The following is a 21,262-nucleotide window of genomic DNA, read 5'->3' as shown; positions in this document are numbered from 1 at the left end:
TTAGTTTCAACACGTTCACAATCGCATGCAGCACATGTAATAATACTCTACTCAGTAGTAGTGATGTTAACTCCTCACATCGAGACTTATTTTACTGTGAAGTGTCATCAATTGGGGAAAGGCACCCTAATGGGTGGAAGAGAAGTGATCCTACAATAGTAACATTTAGTGGAACAGAGGTAACATGCAGAAGGAATAATGTGATTAATGTTTATTTAGAAATGTTTTGCCTCCAAAACACAAGGAAAAACACAGGCTGGGTGAACAAACATTTTAAATGCATATTTTAATAATCAGGCACATGTATGTATGTTCTACCAATATATTTATTGAGAAATGACTTAATTAGCACATGGAAACCCCCAATTTCCATACACAAATGATAAAGGCAGGCGTTTGCCACCAATCGGCGCCTGCTTGACCAGTCCACTGTGTAATCACTGATGAGTTATGTATTGGCCCAAAAATAAATAATATAACCAACAGCACCATCGAGGAAACAAGGACAGAATTGTGACTTCAAGGGAAAGTGACAATCTCTTCCCATGCTGAGAATGGCACAGGGCATGCTGCCACTACATTCAAGCATTGACCTTAAACCTAGATAATCCTGTTTTTTCTGACAATCCTGGAGATGAGGAATGGTTTTGGAGTTTTGGCAGAGACCAAATGAATAATGTGCATGAGAGACTCTGTGAACTCCACAATATCACCCCATTTGCCTTCCTAATTGTTTACATAAATGCCCCATTGCCAGGTACTAAATTGAATTGGCCACTTCTGTTTCCCCTGTTCAAAATAGCACAGTGTCGTTTTAAGGAGGTGTTACACACTCTGTTTTACTGTAAAGGAGTGGGTGTAAATGGGTTACTTACCAGGCTCCCATGACCCGACCTAGACCTCTTTTTGTGGATTCTGATCCTTCCTCCTTAGGTTGAACCTCAGCGCGCCCCTGTACCCTCTGTGCTGTGACCAAGACTGCTTTCATCACATCCCTAGTAACCAATGGGGATGTTGCTCCATCACTGCCAACATCCACAAATTGATGCCACCATTTAGTTATTACACACATGATTGCGGTTGATCTACTGTGGAGATTCTACTCACCCCACTCCAGGGGAATCCGCTCAACATAATCCTACAGATCCATGATCTGAAAGGGCGAGAGTTCCATTGCCAGCATCTCTTGCAACCCATATGGCAGCGACCCTGGAATAAGATATATGTACGTGTGAATATTATGCATAGTCACCCCCACAAATGCCTACTTTGGTGTGTCTAGTGTAGGCAGCTATCACAACAGTATATGCAAGAACCTTTGAGCTTTCCAGTATGGGGGACAAACACCAGTTTGAGGTGACACAATGAAATCATTTTTTGGGAGTGCTCCTTGTTCTGAGTGGATAATCCTTAGGGAACTAACTCCCCCTCATCTTTTCTCATATGTGTCCGCTAGGCAACCACCACCTTAGGCTGTGGAGCTTATCCATCCTCCAGAAGCAACACCTCTTTTTTAGAATGTCAAGGCCCACAATATTTAACAATCTTGGCCAAACCATATCCTTGTGTGGTGCATATCAATCTCAAGTCCCCTTTGAATACAATGTACCAGCTCCCCGATCAATTTATCTGGCCACAATGTACTATAGTAAGCGATTTCAATAAAAAGTCGAATGCCCCGCTGTACATCAACACCCTCCATCCTAGTCTCTACACGCGTGCTTCTGAACTCGGTTCTTTACTAGGAACCCCCGTACGCCTCCCGGGATAGCAAAGTCGATTGATTCATTCATGAGACACATATCTTTATCATCTTCCTCCACCAAAAATGTAATGCACATGTTTTCCCAGATCCTTGCATTGTTTCACAAGTTTTTGAACTGCTTTCAGCTGGGCGGTCAGGAACCTACAGCTGCACACTACCACAAGTTGGCAATGTAATTCTAGCAGGAGTAAAGGCTGTGCATCGCCAAGGCCCTTTGCTTCCCAGCATCATTAATATCGCATCAGCCTGCCATGATACAGTGAATGACTTTGCTTGTCAGTGCTTGTCTATTAAACCACACCTTTCTTCTGCATTCAGCCATAACCATCTCTCTACTCTAGCGAGTGGCTATCATTGTCAATGCTTGCCTTTTCCAGGAGGTCTGCCCAACGCACCATCCCACCCTGCCCTATGGCTGAACCTGCAGGAAGCCCAAGCAACTGGTTGGAGGAAGGACTCTGGGAAGCCTAGTTATAGATTGCTCCTCAGTTCTCTCCTCTGGCTCACAAGTGTTGTATTCAATGTTCCCTCTAATTATTTTTCCCTAAGAGCGGGAATGGTTAGCTTTCGTGCGCACTTTATTTTCCATGTGCGGAACTGAATAACGAGGCAAGCCACTTTGTGAGTATGCGTAGTCGGTGATCCACCATCTCTGAAGAGTTTGGAAGGGTATTTCCCCTTCCCAACCACTGCAATTCCTTACAAATCAGTGTAAAGGTGCATCTTTCAACAAATTTTCAAACATATGTAGGCTAAAAAAGATATTTTATATGTTATTATAAGGAGAGCTCATCAACCAGTTCAAGACTTCAAGATATGCCATTGGACCTTCCAAGAGTACTCCAGTGCAGAGAAACAAATGTGTATGCAACAAAAAAGCCCAGGATAAACAATAGGCTTAGTCGTGGCTATTCATTTGTTGGCACTGCTCAGAGACAATGCGGAAAGTGCTTAATGCCTTTGAAATAATGTTTTTTTTTAACAAAAAACAAATATCGCTTATCACTGATGTGGTTGTCAAATAATTCAGATAGGATATGTTAAGGTCTATGCCCCATGGAACTCTGAAAACTTGAAAAAGATGCAGATTATCTAAAAGGTATTCTAGTTATCTGAATATCTTTTGCCCTACTACTATATACACATAATGCCAGGCATAGCCCATACCCATTATTCCTTGCAGGTCAAGTAAATGATGTTGCAATGTTGCTCTTCACTTATAGGGTAATGTTAACAATGCTAAAGTAGGAGACAATGAACAAGACATTTGCCTACTCAAAATCTTTAGAGGGTAAATTCATATTTTAGTTTTATAATGCATAAACTTGCAAGGAGGCATTACAAAGTGCTTGTATGACATATGTACAAAGAATAGGAAGCATGGGATGAGGCTACACATCCAAGTAGTATCCAATATTTTTAGCTGACAGATGGGTTACATAGTCTGAGCGATGCTTTTGCTAAGGCACCATGAGTAGCAGAAATTCTTGTGCTTGAACGTCATTCATATTATAACAAACAGAAAACAAGTGGATGCAGGTGCAAGTCTGGTAACCTTTTGCAGAGCCAAGGTAGGCATAGTGGCGTTTGTCTGGTATTATTTGAATGTGTAGTAGAGTCAAGCATAGGAGTCATAAGTGGGGAGCGAAGCTTAGTTGGTTAATGCTTGCAGGTATATCTTAGCCAAATCTTCTGTCCGTGAAGCCAATTTTTCATATTAGTTTTTAACCTCTTGTATGTGTGTTCTGTTTTTAAGGTCACACTTGCATAGTAGGGCAATGAAAATAGGCTAGACTAGAATATCAAGTCTAGTTAGTCCAATTTAGATTTATTTTATGAGTAAGCAAAGATTAGTTATCTGAACTGTAGGAATTTGTCTGTGTGCGCTGCTAAAATTCTTCTGAGCGGCACCCAGAAGGAAGCTGGGCAAGCGCACATGCGCACACGCGCACAGCTTAGAGGGAACATTGGTTGTATTGTGCTGTTGCTTCCACGCACCCTCCTCCTCTGAATGCACTATATGCCTGAGGAACGAGGCATACTCTTCTCCAGTCCAGAGGATCCATGTCCACTTAGCTTTCCGACATTCAGCCGCTGGGTAGTGCTGGAAGGTGTGGGAGTCTGTGCAGGCTCACACGAGATGCAATGTTGGCAAGCACATAGTCTAAGAGACTGTGTATGTGCAGAACCCATCACAGTATATAATAAATGGCGAGCACTAACGTTACCTGAGAAACTAAACACCAAACTGGGGTGACATCTGGGAAGCAAATCTTTTAATGTTGGTCTCAAATTAATGTATTCGTAGGCAAATTATATGGACCCCATATAAATTGTGATAATAAAAACTTGCTCTGTTAAGCCCAAATTGTCTGGTTATTGCATATAATCTATTACTGTTGTGTGTTTATGTTAGAACTATGTAAGATAATGTACACATTTTTCTCTAACATAAAGGCCCACATCTCAGTGGTTTGTTTAAATCATCCATGTTAATTGATACTCACTAGAAAAGGTAAACTCAGAACAAAGATCGCTGAAGTACCTCGCCACAGTTCCAACCACTTGTAAAACGCAAAGTCAAGACACCTCCATTTTTACTGAATGATTCAATGGTCTTTCTTTAATAGAGCGGGCCCGAAAGCCTCCACTAAGCCATCATTCTGCGATGAGCTGGATCAACCCTAACTTTCCCAAAAATACACACACTCGAGGCGAATCAAACCATGCCTAATATGTCAGCACCTCTGATACAAAAATACAAATTTTATTTAGGACAAAACAATGTAAAAATACAAAATCTCAACAATTCATATCGTTCAAAAACCACAGGAACCTGTGTGTGCATCATCGTGCCAACTGTTTATCATAATAGACTTCGCCGCAAAACAGTGGAGACATTTGAGGACACTAATGAGATTGTTATATTTAATGTGACATTCATATCTAATCGGTTGTCTGTTGACACGCTGTGTTTCGGGCCACTTCGAGCTTAATGTCTTATGGCTCTGTCTAGTAGGGGACCTTCATCAGGAAAAAAACAAGCATTGTCAAAGCCAATAGTTTTGGCTTTGTGTGTCGACATGGGCTCAGCATTTACCAGGCCCTTCCATAAGACTAGTACTGGCCATAAGATGGCAACAGCTGCAAAATGATGCAAGTACCTGGCCAGATGATGCCAGTTGTGCCAAATGTCTATCTTATACACAAGCCAAAAGTGTTGGCTTTGGTAGTGCCTTTTTTGATTTTAACATGTCTTCAATGCAAGGAACCGATGTGAGGAGATGTATTGCTTATAAATAAAGCAGCTAAATGCACACTCAGTGATGATATCTTTATTACACCAAAGGTTCTCTTACAGCTACAAATGAGCCATTTTCAGACAAAATAACACTGGCAGGTCCTATATGCAGCATAAAGTTTGATGTTGCTGTTAGACAGGGCTATCTCAAATAGGTTTCAGAAGGATGTGTTTTGGGTGGGGAAGGGTGGGTAGTGAGTGGGAATGGCCATAGAGATTGGCTTGGCAAACACAGAAAGGGTGTTCATCCCTCTCTCCTATCTGATATCCATCTTCCCTCCATCGATAGGCAAAACATTTGACTTCTAGCACCAGCTAATACCCAAAACTAAGAATGCGTGTACAGATAACATGCAATCATCTGGTCACCCTCCTTTCGTAATAAAGGGAAATAAGATGGTCGGTTTTCACAACACGATTGTTAAATATAGATAAAGAAAGGAGGCGAGAGCTAGTTGATAATTAAACTGGTATCCATAGTTTGCTAAGGAGGTGCTAAACTTTTGGGGTTTGGTTCAGTTGTACAACTATTGAATAGTCAAAGATGATCGTTGCACAAGACTCGACCGAGGCCGTGCTATAAAAGGGCAGGGTGACATTCTTGGTGTGCCAACCACATAGGGAGAAGTACAGAAAAGCCAACAGCTTTTGGGTAGTACAATTCTTTTTCCAGGTATTGCTATCGGTTTATGGTCATTACCGAATTTAAAAATCTCGAAAAAATAAATCTCGAAACAAAAAGGCCGAAAAAAAAAGGTTGAATTTTTTTTATGACGTTTTTTATTCGAAATGGGGGAGTTCCCCTCCCAACCCCCCCTTTTTTTTTTAACCATTTTTTTTTATCCCGGACCCCAAAATAAATATATAATTTTTTTAAAAATTGGACTTTTTTTTTCGGTCTTTTTTTTCGACCTTATTGTTATTCGAGATTATTTTTTCGAGATTTTGACTGACCACCATTGCTATCAAATGGAAGGTTAAAGACATCAGGCAGTCAATTCAAATGGAAGGCACTCAAATCCTTATCAGCTATTGCTATTATGTGCAAGGTACTCACACAATTTGGCATGCGTTTTTCTTGCTGGCGCCTTGAGACTACTTCCCACGTTTGAAAGGCCTCTCACACTTTACCTAGTCATGGCTGTCAGTGCTGAGAGGCGGGGAACAACGCGAGAATGGGATGGCCCTGAGGTGTCAAGAATAAGCAGTTTATTTGTTTCTCGCGAGAACCCAAGCACTTCCGTGAAGTTGGCAACAGCAGGCTGGAGAGTGCTGCTACCCACGTGCAACAAGTTGGCATGAGGGCCTCCAGGGGCCAAAGTGTTGAGGGCCACCAGGGGCCAAAGTGCCCAGGGGCAGATGGCCCCCCTGGCTGGCGGCCTCCGACTGGGTGCTGGCGTGACCTGGTACAGCTTAGGGAGAGCTTGGATCAGGGAAGAGGCTTGGGGACAAAACTACGGTCTGTGGACGCAGGTAAGCGACTGACAGCGCTACACGATACTGCCTCATAGCAATGCTTTATACCCTCACGGAACATCACCATACATTATAATAGCACAGCACAGTACCATGCCCTGTTAACAACGTGTGTCTGCTGCATCATAACATATCACTACTGCATTACAACCTGGTGGGAGCGCCCACTCACCATTGGCGGTAACAATAATTCCGTTCAGTGGAATTACCACCGAAACCGAGTCCATGGGAGTAATTCTGCCGATATTCGGTGGAATTACCGTTACTGTCAGAACGAAAAGAATGGCGGTGGCCATTTTGAAAAACTCAATCTGAATCCACCACTTCCTGTAGCCCTCTAGACCCAAAGGAGAGAGAAACCATGTCAAAGAGCAGTGTTGGGCATTAACAGAAGAGAGCATATATTGCATCACAGAAGAGAAGCTCATTGGCTACCAGTTCAAGCTAGAATACTCCACAAAACACTCACCATCACTCACAAATGCATCTCAGACAATGTCCCGATCTACCTCTGCCAAAGCCTCTCACGCAAAACCACTGCCAGATTACTCAGATCCAGTGCTAACACACATCTCACCATCCCACGCTTTACCACTACCAAAGCAGGGAGCTCCAGCTTCCCTATAGCAGCCCCGAGAATCTGGAACTCACTACCCTCTAACCTTTGCAACAAAACCTCTTTCCACAAATTCAAGAAACAATTAAAAACGTGGCTTTTTAATAAATTCGAACTTTCCACAGCCAACTAACCCTCACTACCCACCCCACAGTGCTTCTCCCTTACCTGTCTCTTTAGCCATTAACCGCCCAAAATAACGTTTATTTCTACTCTGCTGTTGAGATGTAGAACTAAATTGTGTAACTGTATACATGAAATGCTTGTACCCTATGCTGCGATACCGAAGGGGTTGGATGTAAAACCAAATGTAATAAATGAAATAATATATAAGGTGCCCTGTCAGAGGCTGAAGAAGCACACATATTGCGAGGTGGAGCTGCAGGTCCATGCCGAGCAGCGACATGGCTCCTGGCACCTTAAAACATCAGTGCAATGGAATGCAGCCATCTGGTCAGGCAGCTGCAACAATGCCACAGCTGCGGGCACAGTCCCACAGGACGGCGAGGACTGCAGGAAGAGCAGCAAACACCAGCACTAATCATTAGACACCGGCGGCGGCGGCACCGTGGGCCCCCATGATCTGACCCCCGTGGGAGAAGGCCAGCTCCATCCTCCACATGGAGTGGATCAAGGGAGTTGGGAATGCCGCACCCTGGAGCCACAATGCACTGCCCAAATGGCCATAACAAGCATGTGGCGCTCAGCATGGATGGGCCTGATGGACAGGTAAAGAAAAATGTCCCCACATGGCAATGCTCCCAAAGAAACCACCATCGAAGGAGCTTCCAAGCAGACCCGGTTTCCGGCATGGGCGATCTGGGCGTTCGCATGGTGCACCACATCAGCACCACATCAGCACCCCACCCTCCCCAGCACGACAGATTGGAGTGGTCTTACAAGGGTGCCCCCTTGCTGGTGTGGTGAAGGCATCCAAATGCAATGGAAATCATCCAGACCCAGTGCTGGAGCGGGCAGTTGATGATTTCAACAGAGCACCGCTGCCATTCCAGCATGGGGGTAGCCTTCTGGTATTGCAGCGGTGCTCAGCACGGGAGCTGGGCGCTTTCCACTGGAATACGGCACTCAAGCTACACCAGCACGAGTCTGCAAGGCTGCCCTCTGCTGTTGTGACACAGCAACAACAAATTGTGCCAGGAACCCCTCCCTTGGTGGTGGGGCACCAAATATTTACCTCAGGCAGTGCCAGTGCTAATGCTTGCACTGTATGCAAGCATGAGTGGGCAACTGTGCACGTACCAATGCACAGCAGTATGAATGTGCATGGGAGGGCAACTGTGCAAGTACAAATGCACAGCAGTACGAGTGTGCATGGGAGGGCAACTGTGCACGTACCAATGCACAGCAGTATGAATGTGCATGGGAGGGCAACTGTGCAAGTACAAATGCACAGCAGTACGAGTGTGCATGGGAGGGCAACTGTGCACGTACCAAGGCACAGCAGTATGAATGTGCATGGGAGGGCAACTGCATGTACCAATGCACAGCAGTATGAATGTGCATGGGAGGGCAACTGTGCAAGTACAAATGCACAGCAGTACGAGTGTGCATGGGAGGGCAACTGTGCACGTGCCAATGCACAGCAGTATGAATGTGCATGAGTGGGCAACTGTGCACGTGCCAATGCACAGCAGTATGAATGTGCATGGGAGGGCAACTGTGCACGTGCCAATGCACAGCAGTATGAATGTGCATGGGAGGGCAACTGTGCACGTACAAATGCACAGCAGTATGAGTGTGCATGGGAGGGCAACTGTGCAAGTACAAATGCACAGCAGTACGAGTGTGCATGGGAGGGCAACTGTGCACGTACCAATGCACAGCAGTATGAATGTGCATGGGAGGGCAACTGTGCAAGTACAAATGCACAGCAGTACGAGTGTGCATGGGAGGGCAACTGTGCACGTACCAAGGCACAGCAGTATGAATGTGCATGGGAGGGCAACTGCATGTACCAATGCACAGCAGTATGAATGTGCATGGGAGGGCAACTGTGCAAGTACAAATGCACAGCAGTACGAGTGTGCATGGGAGGGCAACTGTGCACGTGCCAATGCACAGCAGTATGAATGTGCATGAGTGGGCAACTGTGCACGTGCCAATGCACAGCAGTATGAATGTGCATGGGAGGGCAACTGTGCACGTGCCAATGCACAGCAGTATGAATGTGCATGGGAGGGCAACTGTGCACGTACAAATGCACAGCTGTATGAGTGTGCATGGGAGGGCAAATGTGCACGTACCAATGCGCAGCAGTATGAATGTGCATGGGAGGGCAACTGCATGTACCAATGCACAGCAGTATGAATGTGCATGGGAGGGCAACTGTGCACGTACCAATGCGCAGCAGTATGAGTGTGCATGGGAGGGCAACTGTGCACGTACCAATGCGCAGCAGTATGAATGTGCATGGGAGGGAAACTGTGCACGTACCAATGCGCAGCAGTATGAATGTGCATGGGAGGGCAACTGTGCACGTACCAATGCGCAGCAGTATGAATGTGCATGAGTGGGCAACTGTGCACGTACCAATGCGCAGCAGTATGAATGTGCATGGGAGGGCAACTGTGCACGTACCAATGCACAGCAGTATGAGTGTGCATGGGAGGGCAACTGTGCATGTACAAATGCACAGCAGTATGAGTGTGCATGGGAGGGCAACTGTGCACGTACCAATGCACAGCAGTATGAGTGTGCATGGGAGGTCAACTGTGCACGTACCAATGCACAGCAGTATGAATGTGCATGGGAGGGCAACTGTGCACGTACCAATGCACAGCAGTATGAATGTGCATGGGAGGGCAACTGGGCACGTACAAATGCACAGCAGTATGAGTGTGCATGGGAGGGCAACTGTGCACGTACCAATGCACAGCAGTATGAATGTGCATGGGAGGGCAACTGCATGTACCAATGCACAGCAGAATGAATGTGCATGAGTGGGCAACTGTGCACGTACCAATGCACAGCAGTATGAATGTGCATGGGAGGGCAGCTGTGCACGTACCAATGCACAGCAGTATGAAAGTGCATGGGAGGGCAACTGTGCACGTACCAATGCACAGCAGTATGAATGTGCATGGGAGGGCAACTGTGCACGTACCAATGCACAGCAGTATGAATGTGCATGGGAGGGCAACTGCATGTACCAATGCACAGCAGTATGAATGTGCATGAGTGGGCAACTGTGCACGTACCAATGCACAGCAGTATGAATGTGCATGGGGGCAACTGTGCAGTATGAATGTGCATGGCAGGACAACTGTGCACGTACCAATGCGCAGCAGTATGAATGTGCATGGGAGGGCAACTGTGCACGTACCAATGCGCAGCAGTATGAATGTGCATGGGAGGGCAACTGTGCACGTACCAATGCGCAGCAGTATGAATGTGCATGAGTGGGCAACTGTGCACGTACCAATGCGCAGCAGTATGAATGTGCATGGGAGGGCAACTGTGCACGTACCAATGCACAGCAGTATGAATGTGCATGGGAGGGCAACTGTGCACGTACAAATGCACAGCAGTATGAGTGTGCATGGGAGGGCAACTGTGCACGTACCAATGCACAGCAGTATGAATGTGCATGGGAGGGCAACTGTGCACGTACAAATGCACAGCAGTATGAGTGTGCATGGGAGGGCAATTGTGCACGTACAAATGCACAGCAGTATGAATGTGCATGGGAGGGCAACACAGCAGTATGAATGTGCATGGGAGCACGTGCAACTATATGCAGCACCCATGTGCTCCGTGAAAGGACAGTTTCTGAAGTGGACCCCCGTACATACAGACCACCTTTGCAGCACAAGAGGCAAAGAGCACATGCCAATGAGGTGTACAGCCTCCGCAGACACTACCACCACCTTGCTGTGGCCCTATGCATTGGCCTGAAATCAACCATACCATTCAAACCAAATGTAGGATGCCCCTCCACCATGTATCGCATGTGTGACTAGCAAACCCACATACAAGTATGCACGGTGACTAACAGCATGTCATTGTTCCCCCAACAGGTTCACAGGCGACGGAGGAGGAGGAAGATGCATGCTTATCTACATTGCATGGCCAGGCCTCCAGGGCAACGCCAACAGCCACCACCCCTGCACCACCAATTGGTAGGAAGGGAATGGGCAGAATTGTGACAGCAGGGCCCAGCAGTACCACACATGCCAGCGCAGGCACAGCACCAGAGAGCAGCAATCATGGCACAGCAGCAGGTATGGCTCCTGCAACCAACCTCCTGCCCTCCAGCCCCGCACCAACAGCCAGCCACTGCAGTCGTGACAGGGGAGCCAGATGCTGGCAGTTGCACAGAAGTCAATGTGCATCCACCTGGCCCAAGATACCCCCTTATCACCCAAGTGGGTCACCCAGCCACATTATCACGGTGGCCAGGTGATAGCAATGGCAAGTCATACGGCTCAAGCTGCACCCGCCCCACTCCTCCCCGTGGCCCTCAAACCATATGCCTTGCATCTCAGGATGCCATATGGAGGAGGCTGGATGCTATGGAGCAGCACCAGGTGCGCTTGAAGACCCTTGCGGATACACAGGGCCAACACCTTCAGGCCATCAGGGTTTGTGTTCAGGGCACCTCGCTGAGGATAGCAAGCGCCAGGGACCGGGAGAGACAACAGTTACCTGTAACATCTGCCACCCTGACTCAACAGACAAAGGGAGATGACAGAGCATCTCAGTATTTGCCGAAGCAAAGCAAGCCAGCATGCTCTCAACAATGCATCTCTCAACAATGCATCTCTCAACAATGCATCTCTCAACAATGCAAAGGATCCGGGGCTCTGAGTCAGACCAGTCCTCCGCCGTCACCCCCACAGAGAGATCTTTGCCCAGAACCCCAAAGTGCAATTTTGAGTGCAATCTGGCTCCAAAGGTGCTGGAGGAGATTAGTAAGGGTAAGAGGCCATGCAAGTGACTGTACATGTGGGTAAAGGCACAAGGGAGGTGGGGTTTGTATTGGGGATGGCATTGTGGGGAGACGAAAAGGCGGGGAGGGTGTTTGCACATTTCAATATAAAATGAATAGGTCACTTGAAGTAATGCTAAGACATTCCTTATGTACATGTACATTCCTTGTACATAGTGTACCTGGGGTATTTTCTACCCATATCCTACCTGCCATCCTCACACTCCCCACGGTTAGGGAAACCCCCATGAGGGCTACCATGGGCCACTTAATTTCTAAAGCAACAATGAAGCCCTTCTTCCCCCTTTAACAATATTGCCTCCTGTCAAGCAGCAAGATATGGTCGGTCCCCCCCAGGCCTGGGTCCTGGCTCCACTAGAATATGTAATAAGGACTTAGGCAACGCCCAAACATGCCATGTCGCACTGGGATCTGTACCGGGTGAAGAAGAGATCAGTAACTGGCACTTAAGGGATGGATTTGCACCCAACCACAGAAGGACTGCAAGTCAGGGCGGACACGGGCACACAGAAAGGTTTTGCGCAAATCCAGTGGTTTGGGCAGCAAATAATGAGTAAACCTCTTTACGTCAGTCTTATACCGCTGGCCTTTTGATGAAGGCATCCACACGTTTGAAAACCGATTCAGATTTTGGGCTACATGTCTGAGGGAAAGTTGTGTGAAGATTTGATGAATGACACTGAAGTCATAAATCATGAAATGTTATTTGCCTATGTCATATCCGACTTGAGCAGAACTAGAGTGTTGGTCTGTCTACACTTAACGTTACCCGAAACTACATAGGGACATATGGTAAAAGACATAGGTAAGGTCCGCCCCTACCTGCACTGCCAGTCTTCTCCTTCATTTCAAAGCGTCAGTTGCAGCGTTTGCTGCCACCTTCACCCCCCCCTCCTGCCTCCGATCTCACCCTGACACAGCCCTCACTAACCGTCATCCTTGCTCCTGCCATGAGGATCTGCATGAAGCCGGCCACGTACGACTCCTTCCTGGCCGCTATGAAATGCAGGTGCAGAAAGGTTGAACAGAAGTGGCAGGCTTCTAGCACATCCTCTGACAAACTGGCCTGCCACCTGCTCCAAAGGAAATACAGGCTCTCCAGCTGCTCTAGGAAGAGAACCTTTATCTAAGTCACAACAAGGAAGTCGCCAACCCTCTGCAATTCTCTGGCCTCTCAAGCCATGTCCAAAACTCTGGGACATCCTCTAATCTACGCCACTTACCCTCTCTCTCAGGCATCCCTTGCCCCCCGCTCCATCTTCTCCCCTCAAGCCCACCCTCCTCTTCTCCCATAACACCTGATGAGGTTTCTAGACAAGTCCACTCTATGAAAGACTCATCCAAACAGGTGCTCCTCTACTCCTCCAGTACTATCAAGAAGAACATGATTTCTCTTGCGCCGGCCTTGGCCGATTTCGGCAATCACTCATTTGCCACTGGATATTGCCCCTCACTCCTTAAGTACCCCTTTGTTGACTCTCTCCTTAAAAAGCCTTCTGCCGACCCGTCCTGTTCGGCTAACTACCACTCTATCTCAATTACCCCCTTCTTGGGTAAACTCTTGGAGAAGCTGGCAATCTCCCAGTGTATCCACCACTCTAAATCTGTTAGTTGCCTCCAAGACCACCCGCCTGGGTTCGGAGCTTCTGGAAACTGCTCTCCTGAACACCTGTGAAGACTCGCTCACTAATCTCGATTACAGATTTCCTTCCTTCTTGATCTTTCCTCTGCCTTAACACTGTCAATCATGCCCCCTGATAAACAGACTCCATGACACCCTAGGCATCATAGACTTGGTTCTGTACTGGTTGACCTCAATCCTCTCTGACTGACCTTCCCAGGTTCAACTGGGTCCCTTTCTCACCTCCATCTCATTCTCCACCTGTGGTGTCCCACAGGGTGCTATCCTCTCTCCCTGGCTCTTCAATATCTACTTGGCTTCTCTAGCCCATTTGATCTCCATCTGCTCTCCTAACATCCAGTGTTCTGAAGATGACACACAGCTCTCCTACAAACTCCCGTCCTCCCCTCTCTCACTCATTCCTGAATGCCTCTCTGCTAGTCAGGCTTGCTGCATTACCAATGATCTCTGCCTTAGTGCAAGTAAGACAAAGATCCTTCTCATTGGGAGCCCTACTCACTCTATCACCCACTCTCTGGCCACCATCCATGGACCCCTCACCTCACCCTCCTGTGAAGCTAAAATCCTTGGTGTCATCTTTGACTCCTCCCTTTCCATCTCCATCTTTGCCTAGAAGGCTCACCTTCAACAGCGCCTTCTCAGAGGCATTCTCCCTTTCCTCACCTTCCTCCAGAAACTCAATGTCTCCAGAGCTCTGGTTCTTTCCAGGCTGGACTACTGTAACAGCCTCTTTCTCAATCTGCCTAACTCTGCCCTCCGCCCCCTTCAACTAATCCAAAATAGGACTGCAAGACTTACTGTTGGCCTCACGTCCATGGACCGCATCTCTCAAGCCCTAAAATCTCTCCACTGGCTCCCGGTTGCTGCAAGGATTAAATTCAAGACCCTCTGCATCATCCACAAGGCTTTCTGGGGCCTTACCCCCCCTCCCCCCACTACATTCAGCTTCCTCTCTCGAAATATCTCCCTGCTAGAGCCCTTCGGTCACTGAGCTCCAACTCTCTGCAGATTAGACATTTCTCCAAGCAGAGTGTGAGGGGGTAGAGCTCTACTCTGCAGGTGCCTTACTCTGGAGTGGCCTCACTGCCCTCTCATGCGTGAGCCGGGTCTCCTTAAATTCTGGAATCTTCTCAAGACCCGCTTTTTCTTCTTCCCTTCGTCTCCTACTCCCCTGCCACAGTGACTCAAAATCTTCCCTTTTCTCCTCTTACTTCCCTCTCCCCTGCCAATTTTACCTTTCTGCCCTGGACTGGATGTCTGGTTCTTTTATAGTCAGACAGGGCACCAGCCCACTCCCCCCTTGTCCAGTCTACCCCTGCACTTGGTCTCCCCAGACCCACCCCTCCCTCCCTCCATCCTCATCTGCACTTGCCCTCACGGGCCCCCCTACCTGCACATGACTGGATGGCCTTGAGCCATTCCAGCCCTCTCCATTGCACTTAGCTTTATTCCCCCTTGTCCTCCTGGCCTCCTCACGGGCCAGACTGCCCTGGTCCAGCACTTCGCCCATCCTCCTGCACTTCTGGTTACTGCTCTTGCATGATCTCAATGGCGCACAATCTCAATGTCACAAGGCCTAGTAAGATCACTTCTTGTCACCCCTGTTCCCCCCAACCCCACCTCCTAGCCTTGTTGCGCCTCGAATCACTTATGTATAGGCACATTACAAATAAACACTATCCAGAACTACCGATTGGCTACCGCTATACTTACAGTTACATGAAACTGCATAGGGAAATATGGTGCCCTTCATAACCAGACCAGCCAGGTCTATGGCTCAGTGGACTAATGCATCCACTACAGTGGCCTTTGTTTGATCTCATGGTCACAGGTTCGAATCCCAGCACGTTCACACAGCCCTACTTCCTTCCGAGGTCAATAAAATGAGTACCATTAAGTTGGGTAACAATAAACATCTATTATTAGCGCCTAGATGCTGCTTTGGGGGTGAAAGTGTGCTTTATAAATACACCTGTTACGTTACAGAGTTGCTAGCGCTATACTTAATGTTACTTGGCTCTACATAGTGATATATGGTACCCAGCATAACCAGAACTACCGAGTTTTGTGGTGGGTCGGAAGAAGGAGTCAGACATGCTGAGGACATTATTCAATATTTCTAATGAAATTATGAATAAAAGGACTATCTTTCCCTATTGCTAGAGGGAATACTCTACCTATCTAAAGGAACATGCCAGTCAGTTGTCAGGAAGTCTAAAGTAAACGTGTCCTCCTTCCAAACTAACTATCTGACCCTACCACTATATCCAACGAAATTAAATAGGCCAGGAGAGATTCTTGTATTTACCTGGTCTTCTCTTCAGATAGTCTTATTTATAATGTTTCTCTGTGGTATAGATATTTCTTAACAGTCTCCTTGAATAGTCACTGAGATCAGTTCTTTTAGATCCTCAAGACCCACTGGGTTTTCGTGCTTTCTGTGGTCCTATATTTAGAATTTTTTCCCTTGCAGTGGTTCCTCACACTCTACTCGTCCCTTGTAGAATCTCCCCAGTCTTTCATTTCAGGCTCTCGAGAGTTGGAGTATATTGACCCCTTGTCATCCGCCACCGCCGTCGCGAATGGCGGCTTCTTACGCGTTGGAGACTACAGTGTGGGAGAAGGTTTTAGTCCCTTCTTAGTGTTTGGTGACCGCCCATTGGACAGGCGTAGGACTGCCGGGAGGTTATCTGCCTCCTCCTCCCAGACAGTCGCTGCGTTGCAACCTTGCTGGATATGCTCCAGTGCCTTTCAGGTTTCCTCGCTCAGTGATGTCTCTCTGCTGGTCTCCGTTCTTTGCTTTCTGGATCCAACGGTCTGTACTTTTCTGCTCTCGTGCTTCGTGCCCCTCGCGAAGCGGTTGTTTCTGCCTCTCTCCCTCCGCTGTCGCGCTCACAGCAACGGGTTGGATTCTCTCCCTCTTCCCGCTGCTGCTGCTCTGGCGGCGGGGTCGTTTCTCCCGTGTTTTTCTGCTTACCTCTCCGCTGCAGAGATTCTCCCCTCTACTGGCTCTTCCTCCTCCCTTCCTTTCTCCAGTTTCCTGCAGTTCTTTCCCCTCCGGGCCATGCTCCTCGGTCCTAGCCGTACAACGGCTAGCATTCACTTCGTTCCTGCCGGTGTGCCTAATCACTGGGTCCACTGGGGGTTCTCAGCCTTCGGAGTTTCTCATCTCCTTCAGCCTGCAAGTTTAGTTCTGCATCTTCCTCAATTCCAGCCTGCTTCGCATTGGAACTATTGGACGTTTTTTGGAGGACTTTCTTCTCGAAGGGTTTTTTATCCCAAGTTGGGTTTTCCCTTCTTCCGGCTTGCTCCCGGAAAAGGAGTCCCGGGACGGCTGTTTACCAGCAGTCACTGTGGCTTATTTCCGTGACAAGCAAGTGCTTCTCAAAAAGGAAAGAGACTATCTAAGCCGCCGGAATCTACAGGACACCGACTACTCTAAAAGCTCAGGTGAGGAGAGTGTGGAGAAAGGGGAGGAAGAAGGGGTTCATCAGCACAAATTATCACACCCCTTTTCAGGCTTTCCTAGTCATGAATTGACTCTCTAAAACTCCCTCCTCTTATCCTGTTCATACAGTAACTTCCCTACCTCCCAGGGGACTCCTTTCCACTCTCTGCATGTTCCCTACCTGGTTTGGGTAATGCCCTTTTATATATTATTTTGACTTCTCTTGTTAACTGGCTTCTTTTTACTATTTTGTCCTCTGGACTGGGACAAGTTTCTCCCTTCTGCTAAAAACCCTCTTTCCTAACCGCAAAGTATAAATTAGTTTTAAATAATTGATTAGCAGAGCAGGCTTTTCTAATATAAGTCATTCATAACGCGCCTGTACACAAGTGTTTCTAGGCACGAAAAGACAAGGAAGGGAGGACAAAACAACCATCTTCCTAGGCATCGTGTTATTCAGAACACGCAAGTGCAGGAGGGAGGGAGCGGGAGAAGTGCCAAGGGAGAGCGTGCAAGTACCTAGTAAGTGCTGCCGGGAAATCGCTTATATGTGCAGGGGTCAGTGGACTGTAGGGTTGCAGATACAGTCCCTTAAGTGGATGGGAAGCACAGAGGCAGTGCAGGGGCAACTGGTCATGCAGGAGCCTGGACCCGTTTCCCATTTCAGTGGGTGGGCAAGTAGCCAGTATGCACAGCAGTCAGGGACCCCAGCAAGGGAGAGGTGGAGAGAAAGCGGAAGTGAAAAGGAAAGGCTTGAGTTGCTCCCGGAACCTTAGGTGGTGAAGTTTGAGAGATGCATGGAGGCTGTTGCAGAGGGAGGCTCCACCCGAGGGCAGATACTTACCCTCAATTCTCTGCCTGGAGAAGCGTCCGACCCTCAGAGAGTTGGAGGTGGATGAGCAGAGGGCACAAGAAGGAAGATGTTTAGGAAGAGAACGTTGGATGTAGTGTGGTCCCTGGCCCCAGACAGCTTTGTGGACTATGCAGATTGAACTTGATCCTCACAGCCACAGAGAGCAGTAGAGATTTCAGGGCTGGAGAGATACAATCCCGGTCTGGGCTTGAGGCCATGAGGCCAAAGACAAGTCTTGCATGCCTGTTCTGGATAAGTTGTAAAAGGCGAAGAGTAGAGGCAAGCAGATTTAGAAAGAGGCTGTTGCAGTAGTCCAGCTTAGAGAGGACCATGGCTCTCGAGACAGTGAGCATCTGAGGGGAAGCGAGAAAAGGAAGAATACCTCTGAGGAGGTGCAGCTGATAGTGTAACTTCTTAGAGACATCAGAGATGTGAGGAGAGAAGGAGAGGGTGGAGTCGAAGATGACATCAACATTCTTAGGCTCACAGGAAGTCGCAGGTACAGGGCCCAGGTTGGGCGTCAAAATGAGAGAGAAAAGGAGGGAGCAGGTGTCCCAATGTGGAGGATCTCAGTCTTCCTGGCATTAAGGCAGAGATTGTTGGACGTACACCATTCCTGAATTGGGGCCAGACAGTCTGGTATGAGAGAAGAAGCAGAGGTGGCTGAGGGGAGCCTGGAAGGTAATTGGGGGAAGGGGGATCATCCGTATAACAATGAAAGTTATGGTAGAGATGCGGTGGGCAAGAGGTGCCAAGTAGTGGTTAAACAGCCAGGAAGAGAGGTTAGACCCCTGGCGCACACCACAAGTAGAGAGAGATAGAAGGGAGGAAAGACCCAAGTTGGACCGGGGAGGGCCGATCAGTGAGAAAGGAGGTCAACCAAGCCAGGGCCTGACCAGAGATACCCAGGTTGTCACGGAGGCCATTGCTAGGAAAGATTTCCATTTATGGATACTTTTGCCTCCAGTTGTGAACCCCATTTTGCTGTTGTCCGACCATCCTAGCCTGACTTTTGCCAGTGTAGCCCAGCCTTCTGCCGTACTATGCTGGGCTTTCGCTCATTTTGTTATGGGGAAACTGACATGCCTTTCAGACTGTCAGTACTGGGAGACTTTGTTTCCCTTAGTCTTTCACTTTGTTGCTATTTCTTAGCAACATTTTATCAGTGCCCAATGTACCTTACAGTGCAGTGCGCTGGGGTCCCTTTTTCGCCCAGGACAGTGGCCAGTGACTAAATGCCACAAGGTCATTTGTTCTGTCCCTTGGCCACCTTGTCCCTTTGCCTTCCCCAGGTCAACTCTACCCGGGAAATTCCCTTTTTCATTTTGAAGGCCCTACATGCCGTCAAAGGATTTTTCATGAATGATCAAGTATGCCCAGGACAGAGCTGGTGACAGCAGGTACTTTAAAGCATTTTTGACTATTTTCCGTGGTCCAAAACGCGTTTCGCCCAGGACAGTGGCTAAGTGACGAGGTCATTTGTTCTGTCACTTGGCCAACTTGTCCCTTTGCCTTCCCCAGGTCGAGCCTACCCGGGAAATTCCTAATTTGATCATGCAGACCCCCGAGCAAACCGAAGCTTTTGCTGGATTCTGCATGCCTGGTATGCGACCTGGATGTGGGCTGAAGCTGTCTAGTTCCGATACACATCCTGGGTGCCAGGATGTCTGGTGTGCTGGGATGACTGGGACCACCACGGTGCAGGATTGGTCCACGTCTGGGATGGTTGAATGTGAGCAGATCTCTTATTTGGCACAAAGGAGACTGTGGATAAGAGAAGGTACTCTACACCCATTCCAGGAGTTCACACCTAACTTAGTAATGGAGCCAAGCATCCTGAAGCTAAGAAGCAGATCCGTGGAACCGCTGGTGACCCGCTGGAAGGTTTGGCACGCTCACCCCACTGCTGTCCCATTGGAGCCCCTGTTTCTCATTGATCACAGAAGGCCTGCAAGTGTGCTTCGACCCACTACTCTCTGCACCTCCTGCTTAACTTGTCAGCAAGCCTTTTCGGAAGTGTTCCTGGACCGCCCAGTGTACTGACCAGCTCATACAGAACCTTTGCCCTGGAACCACCACTGTCTCGAGTTTCGACTTGTGTCTTTGGGAACTGTAAGCTCTGGGTAGAAGACACTCTCCTGCCGAGTTTCGTACACCTAGCATCCCTAGGTCTGGAATTAGGAGGGCCCGCCTGAACGCGAGCATACGCGGTCCTGGTGTAACTCTGCTGTGGTGACCATCTTTGTGGTTGCCTTGCTGCTGTGCCTCCCTGTGCCCTAACTTGAGCTGCAGTGGAACTGGTCCGATCCCTTCACCAGAAGCGTAGAGATCGCCACTGTCCCGCCACAGACTGAGGTCCCGGAACGCAGCCCCTGAAAGCCGACAACTGCAGGATTCAAACCTGCGAACGAACTGCACTTGACTGGCGAAGTTTGGTCTGGAGTGCACCAAGGGTCAGTAAGTACTTGCAACCCTTACCGGTGGTTCCTGGCCCATCCATAGTCTCTTACGCACCAGTGACCCCCAAGGGCCACTCTCCTTTGTGTAGGTAGACTGTGCTACTAAGAAATTCCTGATTCTTGGAAATCGATCTGCCCTCCTGAGTTACTACAGCCCCTTGAAGATAACCGGTTTGAAAACCTGCACGATCGAGTGCCCTGGCACTGAATGTACTTTTGAGCGCAAGGCTCCATTCATCGTAGGTACTGGACTGCCTATTAGTTAGGGTTTGAGTTGTTGAACGACTGCCTAAAGCATATTTACCCTGTATGACCCCTTTCTGTTGCAGGTTGCGGATCTCTACTTGTTTAATATCCCTTTAGGCCAATAGTTACTGTATATATGTTTCCTAGTTAGTGCTGTGTTAGTTTTGTTAATATTGCTGAGTTTTACTTTGTGTTTGAGTTAAAAGGCCTTTAACCCCTTAAGTGCCAAGGTGGAGGTATCTCGTCCTTGGGATTACCTCCCTGTTGCCAAGTGGCACTTAAGGGGTTAATGAAACAGAAAACATTACAAGGCATTAAATGGCGAAATACCAAAATCACCAAAAAAAGGCCTTGGCACTGGGGGGTGAAACCCCATGGCATAAAAGGTTAATAAATGTAAATGTATTTTGGATATATGCACCTGACAGAGTAATTTGTGGTGTTGTTTACTGTGTGTGCTCATTGTGGTCTTTCGATCACCCTCAAC

The 21,262-nt window shown here is 48.0% G+C and overlaps 1 protein-coding gene across 3 annotated transcripts in view; it reads right to left on the bottom strand.

Moving 5' to 3' along the window:
• Nucleotides 1-21,262, bottom strand: part of LOC138551039 (zinc finger protein 84-like) — a 128,429-nt gene that overhangs the window by 11,674 nt on the left and 95,493 nt on the right. For 2 of the 3 annotated variants that reach the window (XM_069642459.1, XM_069642457.1), the window contains exon 3: nucleotides 1,108-1,209. The gene's annotated coding sequence lies outside the window, so the exon portion shown is untranslated. Of the gene's footprint in view, nucleotides 1-875; nucleotides 996-1,107; nucleotides 1,210-21,262 lie in introns of all 3 variants that reach the window. The other variant, XM_069642458.1, reaches the window with a different exon arrangement.

Source organism: Ambystoma mexicanum, chromosome 1q, assembly GCF_040938575.1.
Source record: "Ambystoma mexicanum isolate Mex_15411 chromosome 1q, UKY_AmexF1_1, whole genome shotgun sequence".
Lineage (NCBI taxonomy): Eukaryota > Metazoa > Chordata > Amphibia > Caudata > Ambystomatidae > Ambystoma > Ambystoma mexicanum.
Note: the sequence above shows the minus strand (reverse complement) of the source record. Positions and strands in the feature narration are given on the sequence as shown.